Here is a 7,471-nt window from a genome sequence, read left to right on the forward strand (position 1 = left end):
AGCCATTTGGTCAGGCCCACCCTGGGGCTAAAGCCTTGGTATGGGGCTGGACTTGGCTGCCAGAGCGCTGTGCTGGCCATTTCCTGCCATCCTGCCCGATTTCTAACACCCTGCCGGGCTGTTCTCAGTGGGAGCTTAGCTTCTCTGTGTCATTTTGTTTGTTCTGCAGGTCCAAAGTTTGTTTAGAGTCCCCTTTTTACAATGATTGGGGGAGTTGGCAGCCGGAGTCCAGCGGAGGTCATGCTTCTTCTAACCCCCCTGTTTTCTAACTTTTGCATAAAATTTTACTCTCTATCTTTTAGGATAGAAGACATTCGACTTTATCATCTGAAGCAATTTCTTAACTCTTTGTAGGGTTAAATCTAAATTATTTTTAAGCTAAATTAAACATGACTGCTCCCTACAGACAGATCCGAAAAGGAGTAATTTATAGAATACAGTAAATAAGTTAGTGTAGTTTTTGAGTATGTACAAATAATAAGCTAAAGTAGATTGGATTATGGATTAAGACCTGCAGGGGAGTTTAGAAGTCATCATGTTCAACACTGTTTATAGAAAACGAAACTGAGGCACAAAGTGCTTATGTCATTTACATAAGATCACACCAGCAAGGTTTAGGACTTCATTCCTTAGATTCAAGATCTGATGTTCTTAGTGCATAATGACTCATAAGATTTTAGAGCTTGAGAGAGACCCCTCTCTCTATTCATTCATAATTTTTCAGATGAAGAGACTAAGAAGCAAAATATGAATGAACTAATGATCTTGCCAAAAGACATAAGGCATTAATGAAAAATCATATCATATGGCTCAGTTTATTGTTCTTAGAATTCAGTTGTACAACCTTTCTAGGGCAGGTTAAGTGAAAGTTTCTTATTTTTAAAGTGTGATTATAAGAAATCTTTATATGCCAACTTTTACATTTTTCCAAAATATATTTTGTTAACCTTCCTAAAGAGGCATTTAAAAGTTCCTAAAATGACTCTCTAATTAAAAAGCAACTATTTTTCTTACTTTAAAGAATTTGAATCTTAAGAAAATCATGTTTTTCAATTGTAAAATGTACTCAGTTTATTATTTTCAGGAATGCAAATTATGGACAACCATCTGTTTTGAACTCTCTTTTCTTTTCCTTTGAACCCATTCAAAATTATACTCAACAGAAGCAATTGCTTTGGGGAAGTAAAAAAGTTCAGGCTTAAGAAACATATTTTCTACATGGTGCCTACCCTGGTACCAAACAATAAAATAGCAATTTGCTAAAAGATAAGATGAATCAGAGCTTCAAATATGGCTCAAATTGAGAGATACCAAAAGAGAGTGAGATTTGATGAATTTAAGCAGATGTTACCTATGGATCTCTATGGGAGTTTTGAATTTTCATCTCCTAGGAGAAATAAAGATTTTGGCAAAGACTTCAAAATTCTTTGTATCGAAATGTCCTGAAATTTTCTTCCCCTAAAATGACAAGCTAGATATAGAAAGAGCCCCTGCTCTCTCCTTTACCAAATCTCCTTCTCACTTACTTCTTATCCTTAATAAAATGGAAGAAAATTAACTCTTGTTATTATTCTTGAACTCTTTCCATCTTGACCAACAAAAATAGATAATCATCAAATGTGTGGCATTGATACTATTACTCACTGTTTGACCATAACATTTTAAATGAGAAACACCAAAGCACATTTTAAAATAAAGATAGTTAACATAAGTTCTTGAGCTAAAATGGGCCTCAAAGATAAGGTAGTTCAATTTTTTTCATTTTATAGATGAAGAGACAGAGCCTCAGTAAGGTTAAATGACTTGCCCAATGTCACAGAAAGAAGTAGCACTGCTAAAATTCAAACATAGGGCTTCTTAATTCCAAATTCAGGTTGTTGTTAATCATACAGGGCTGCATTTAGTTATTTTATCTTTTTGACAATTTTTTCTCTGGACTAAAAATTAAATGAAATTTTAAAATAAAATGAACTCAATTCTGGTCTTTCTTATTGATTAAAAATAAAATATGTGCTATCATTTTTGAAATATAGTCTAAAGTTGAATAGAATTTTGAGTTAGTCATGTAATTATTTAAGTGCATATAGACACATGTTAAAATATTTGAGACCATGCTTTCATCTCTCAAAGGAGTCATTTACAGAAAAGCAATTTTTTTGCCCCACTTCAATGATACACCATTAGTTTATATGCATGGAATGATTCATATTATAGGAAAATATTTAGATATAGCAAACTTTAAAGTGCTATTAATATATTCTTGCTTTTGTCTAGTTATTATCTAGTGCCAGCAGAGTATTGGGGTCACTATGTATTTGTTGACATAATTATTTACTTGTTATGGATGAATTGGAATAGAAGTTTAATAATTACTCATCACAGATATAGTTGACTTCCTAGAAAAAACACTAAATGAAACAAATCCATCACTGCAAAATTTGGATGAAAATCAATAGATTTTAAATATATACTCTACATTTTAATTATAGCCAATTACCACTCATTCTTCTACCTTCTTTGAAAATATAAACTGGTGGGCAGGTGCACATTTTTATTGCCTAAGGTACATTACAATTTGCTTTCTAGTTTTACAGAATGCTTTCTTAGTCCCCTGGCTGACTGTTTATTCATGTCAGCTTAAGGTACACTCTAATTACTCAAGTCAGCAACAGTTTTAACAGTGGCCAAACATCAATAGCAAGCAAAAAAGTAAGCTTCCTCTGAGAAATGTGCATTTTTAAACATGTTTTTTACATCCAGAAAAGTCTCCAAGCAGTGTATTTAAATTGCTGAATGGCAGGTTGGAGTCACCATTTCATAAAAACTAATGTTAGAGTAGAAATAGCCACAGCACTAATACATCTTTCACACACGGGAATCCATGCAAAGGATTTATTTGTTTGTCAGCTCATAGTTTTATTGAAATGAATTGGGTTGAGATGAAGCAGAGAAATCAAAGGTGTATTGGAATAATCCAGGCTGTAAATGATGAAAATGTGAACTAGAGTAATGACAGTATGCAGGGGGAGGAGGAGACAGATGAAAGAAATAGTGTGGATATAGGAATGAAAAGAGTTATGATGGATAGAAAGGAAAATAGAAAAATCAAGAATGACTACAAAGTTGCTAATCAATTACTAAAAGAATAATGGTTTCTCTTGACAGATAAAGGCAATTTAGGAAGAGATTGGTTTTGTTATATGCAAGGGTACCTTTGTTATTTGCCTACACTGAATAAGCAAATATATTTTGATTTGGTCAATATTTTTAATATTTTTTAATGTTCAAGTCTCAATGGATTTATTTGCTTCCATTTATTATTATATTATTAAACCATTGATTTGTATAATATATGATTCCTATACATGTGTTTTGGCCTTAAGAGGCCATACTTTAGACTCTGAGAATCCTGTAGGATATAAAGTTTTCCTAACATTGACCTTCAAGGCTATTCTGTTTCAACAAGTCTTCAAAAAAGTTCGCTTATTTTCATTTGTTCACTTTATTATGTATTTCTCTTACATCATTTTATATTATTTTCAATTTAATTCAGGATCAGAGGATGTTTAAACTGGAATCGTCATCAGTGATCAAGTAGTCCAGCTTGCTCATTTGGACAAAAGAAATGGATACCCTTAGAAAACAAGCATATAAAACTTTGCCTAACTCACTTTCCTCATATTACATACAAATTTGAAATAGTATCTCTCTATTGCATCTATATCTATAGATATATAGATATCTATATCTATCACACATATATACTCACTCATATGTATGTATGTATGTATTTGTGTGTTTTATATGTATAAGCACATGTGTGTGTTAAACCCCTACCTCACTCTCTTCCAATCATTCTATAAGCCTAATGAAGGTTAAAGATTGAGTTGTTTTCTCATGATTGTATTCTGAGCATATAATAAGATGCCTTGCATCTCAATAGTTTCATGATAAATGATTTCTGAATTAAAGTGAAATTACTTAGTCAAGATCACCCAGCTACCTAGTCTCACTGTTATTGGACCTTGGGTTGCCCTCTGATTTTTCCATTGTAACTATTGTGGAACTACATTTGGTTATCACCTGAAAATTATGGATAATTTTTTATCTGATATTTATTTTTTTTGTCTTTGCAATTTTGAGCTTGCAATCACCACCTGAAAAACAGCTAAGTATATGGACTGGCTTATCAAATTATCCTTTGACTATAGCAATGATTGCAATATCTTTTTGAATTAGAACAAAAGTATTACTTTAATATTTTCAAATGGTTCTTTTTGTTCTCAGATTTAACACCATTTGAATTATTTGTGTTTACATAATAAAGAAAAGCCATCAGAAATTATTATAGGAAATGATACAAGAACTATGGATATTTATGTTCTCCTTTTCCTGTAATGTTTCCATTTACCAATTGGAAAAGAAATAATCTCTAAGCAAGTAATTGGTAACGTGAACGACTTGAAATTTGTTAGCCATAATTATACTTGTAATAGAATTTCAAGATAAGCAATTTAATCTAAATTGTGAGTCAACAAACTGTGCCTCGCAATTCAAATCCATCTCCATACTTATACTTTATGTCCTAGGGCCAACCAGTCTTACCTGACCAAATTTAACAGTGGGTCATAGTTTTCAGGCCCCTGGTACAAATCAAAGTCTGCTTAAATATGTAGTCTCAAAAATTGTAGAGGAAGATGGTGTGTCAGGAAGTTCATAAAATGTTGATTTTTAGCAGAATACTCTCACTGGAAGCTGATACATTTTTCCTTACTACATAGTTTTAATACATAAATTAGTCCACTATTCAATTTGATTTAATTTCATGTCACAAACACCTATTTATTTTGAAGCATTGTACATTCTTAGTAAAAGTAGGAAAGTATCATCAGATTAACTTTATTTCATATACATTCAAAATATTTTCTTACCTTAAGACTTAAAAAAATCTTAAATATTCAGATTCTTTAGATCCATTTTCTTTGTTTAAAAACCAAGATTTCCCTCATGAATTGGGGGAAGGGAAGTGGCCATGACTCCTTCACGATATTTTCTTGTTTCAGTCATCAACTTGACCGAATCAAAAGATAGTTTCAAAACTATCTCCAGAAGCCTGCTTTTATCTCAATATGTAAGGAATAAGAGTACAGACCAAGATGACACAGGTACAGAACTATTATAAATGTGACAGTACTGGTACAACATAATTCCTTTCTTTCTTTGACACATTGTCATGACATTTTAACATATGGATTCTTTCTTGGTGGGAATCAATCAAGATAGTTGAAGTTCTTAACCAATAGATGTTATCTCTGACATTTTCTTTTCTTATTTCTCCTTGACTGAATCAAGTTTAATGAAAGGAAAAGCATGCTGAAGGACATTACCTGCCATGAACTTGTAGGTTTTAATTGATTACAACCAATCTTAATCTGATCCAAAAAATTCTAAGTCACATTTAACACAACAAATCTTTTCAACCCCTACTGTTCATTACTTAGCCAGGATGGATTACAAAAGATGTAATTTCTTCTTACTGCTCAAGGCTGAATCTATAAATATGTAGTGGCTCTTGTGTGCTGGATGTAGAAAAAGAAGTGGTCCATTTCTAGTGTCTTTTAGGCTTATATTGAATTTTTTTATCTTTCCCAATTATTGCTTAGCATTTATCTAATCTCATAATGGATTTGCCTCATATTCTTACAGTACTGAAAAAGGCACATATATCATCATAGGACTTTGCACTAACGAAAATATAGTATCAGGGGCAAAATATGAAATGTAGAAAGTTTTCTATTGAAAGTTCTAAGCATGAATTCTTCTAGCATGTAACCTCCTTAACAAGAGATCTAACATATTTCTTCTTGAATGATTATCTTTCCAAGCAAATTTTTGGTCACCAAGACCAACAAATATTTCTTTACTGCTTACTTTGAAAAAATGTTGCTAATGAATTTAATGACAAAAATATTTGTCATTCTGCTGTATTATCATTATCATGACAATTATTAACTATGAATTTTCAAATTATAGGCCAACACATATTGTTATTTAGCATCATCATCATTATCATAAGCAAAACTCTCCAAGTCAGGACTCTGACAAAGTTTCTCTATCTCATCTTGCTTAATAGAGTCTGTCTTTCCATTTCTTCTCTACCTCCTGGGAAGTAGTAGAAAGCCAGTATTACATCATGGTTAGACTTAAGCCTACAGATGTGTCCCCAACAACCACTGTAAAATTCCTTGGGGTTGCCACCATTGCCTGAATCACTAATCTCATCACCTTCTTCCTGGACACCACCAAAACCTGGATGCTGATTCAAGGAGAAACCACTTCCCAGGTTTGTTGTGGATACCTTCTCATCATGGTGAAGACTGAGAACCCTGGCAGCCTGTAAAATTGTCTGGTTGCTGGGTAGTAGAACCAGATGAGTTTGCCTCTATTCACGCTGGCCTCTATGATTCTGTCAAGAAGTTCTACAGCAAGGGATATGAACATTCAGGCATGGCTGTACTTCTGGGGCACTGGCAGTGGGCATGACCCCAATCCATAGCTGTAGTGAAAGTACTTTTCCAGGTCCAGAATCATGCAAGTGGCAGCTAGAGATACCAGGGCACAGTGGAAGCCTGTAAGACTATCATGCAAGAGGAGGGCCTTCAGGGCCTATGCAAAGGAATTTCAACCAATGTTGCCTACAATGCTATTGTCAACTGCAAGGAGCTGGTGACTTATGAGGTCATCAAAGATGCCCTCTTGAATGCCCACCTCTTGAACGATGGCATTCCATGCCACTTCACATCAACCTTTGGGGCTGGCTTCTGTACTACCATCATTACCTCCCCCATGGATGTGATCAGGCTGAGATACATAAAGTATGCTGCAGGCCAGTATGCCAGTGCTGGCCACTGCACCCTCACCATGCTTTGGAAGGAAGGACTTCAACTCTTCTACAAATGGTTCATTCCTTCCTTCCTCTACTTGGGCTCCTGGAATATAGTGACATTTGTCACCTAAGGGCAAATGAAACATGTCCTGATGGCCACTCACACTTACTAGGAAGTACCTTCCTGAATCCTCTCCTACTAGTTTTCTGTCTCCTTTGAATCCAGACATCATCTGGCTCCTCCTCCCTCCCATTTTTCTCCATTCCTTTCCTTCCCTGCCTCACCACTGATGAAACCCCACCATCTGCCCCAAGTGTCCCTTAGGGTTAGCCCCATTTGATCCTTCTCAACCTTGCTTCTTCCCAGTTCTTAAGCTCCATACTTCTAATAACATTAGTACAGAACCCAAGGGGGGAAAAGTTACTTAAGTCTCAGTTTTTTCACCTGTAAAATGGGTAGTAATAGCACCTAACTCATAGGGTTATTGTGAGGATCTAAGGGAACAATAAGAAAGCTATTAGTCTTTAAATTTATTGATAATTTTATTGGAATTTAAATTTAATAAATTTATTAATTTAATTTTT

General features: G+C 34.2%; 1 pseudogene; it reads left to right on the forward strand.

Moving 5' to 3' along the window:
* The first annotated feature begins 6,193 nt into the window (after positions 1 to 6,193).
* On the forward strand, positions 6,194 to 7,017 carry LOC138142707 (dicarboxylate carrier UCP2 pseudogene; annotated as a pseudogene).
* The last annotated feature ends 454 nt before the right edge of the window (positions 7,018 to 7,471 follow it).

This window comes from Petaurus breviceps, unplaced genomic scaffold (assembly GCF_028583685.1).
Source record: "Petaurus breviceps papuanus isolate PSGF00001 unplaced genomic scaffold, PetGlider_PUasm1.0 90602, whole genome shotgun sequence".
Classification (NCBI taxonomy): Eukaryota; Metazoa; Chordata; class Mammalia; order Diprotodontia; family Petauridae; genus Petaurus; species Petaurus breviceps.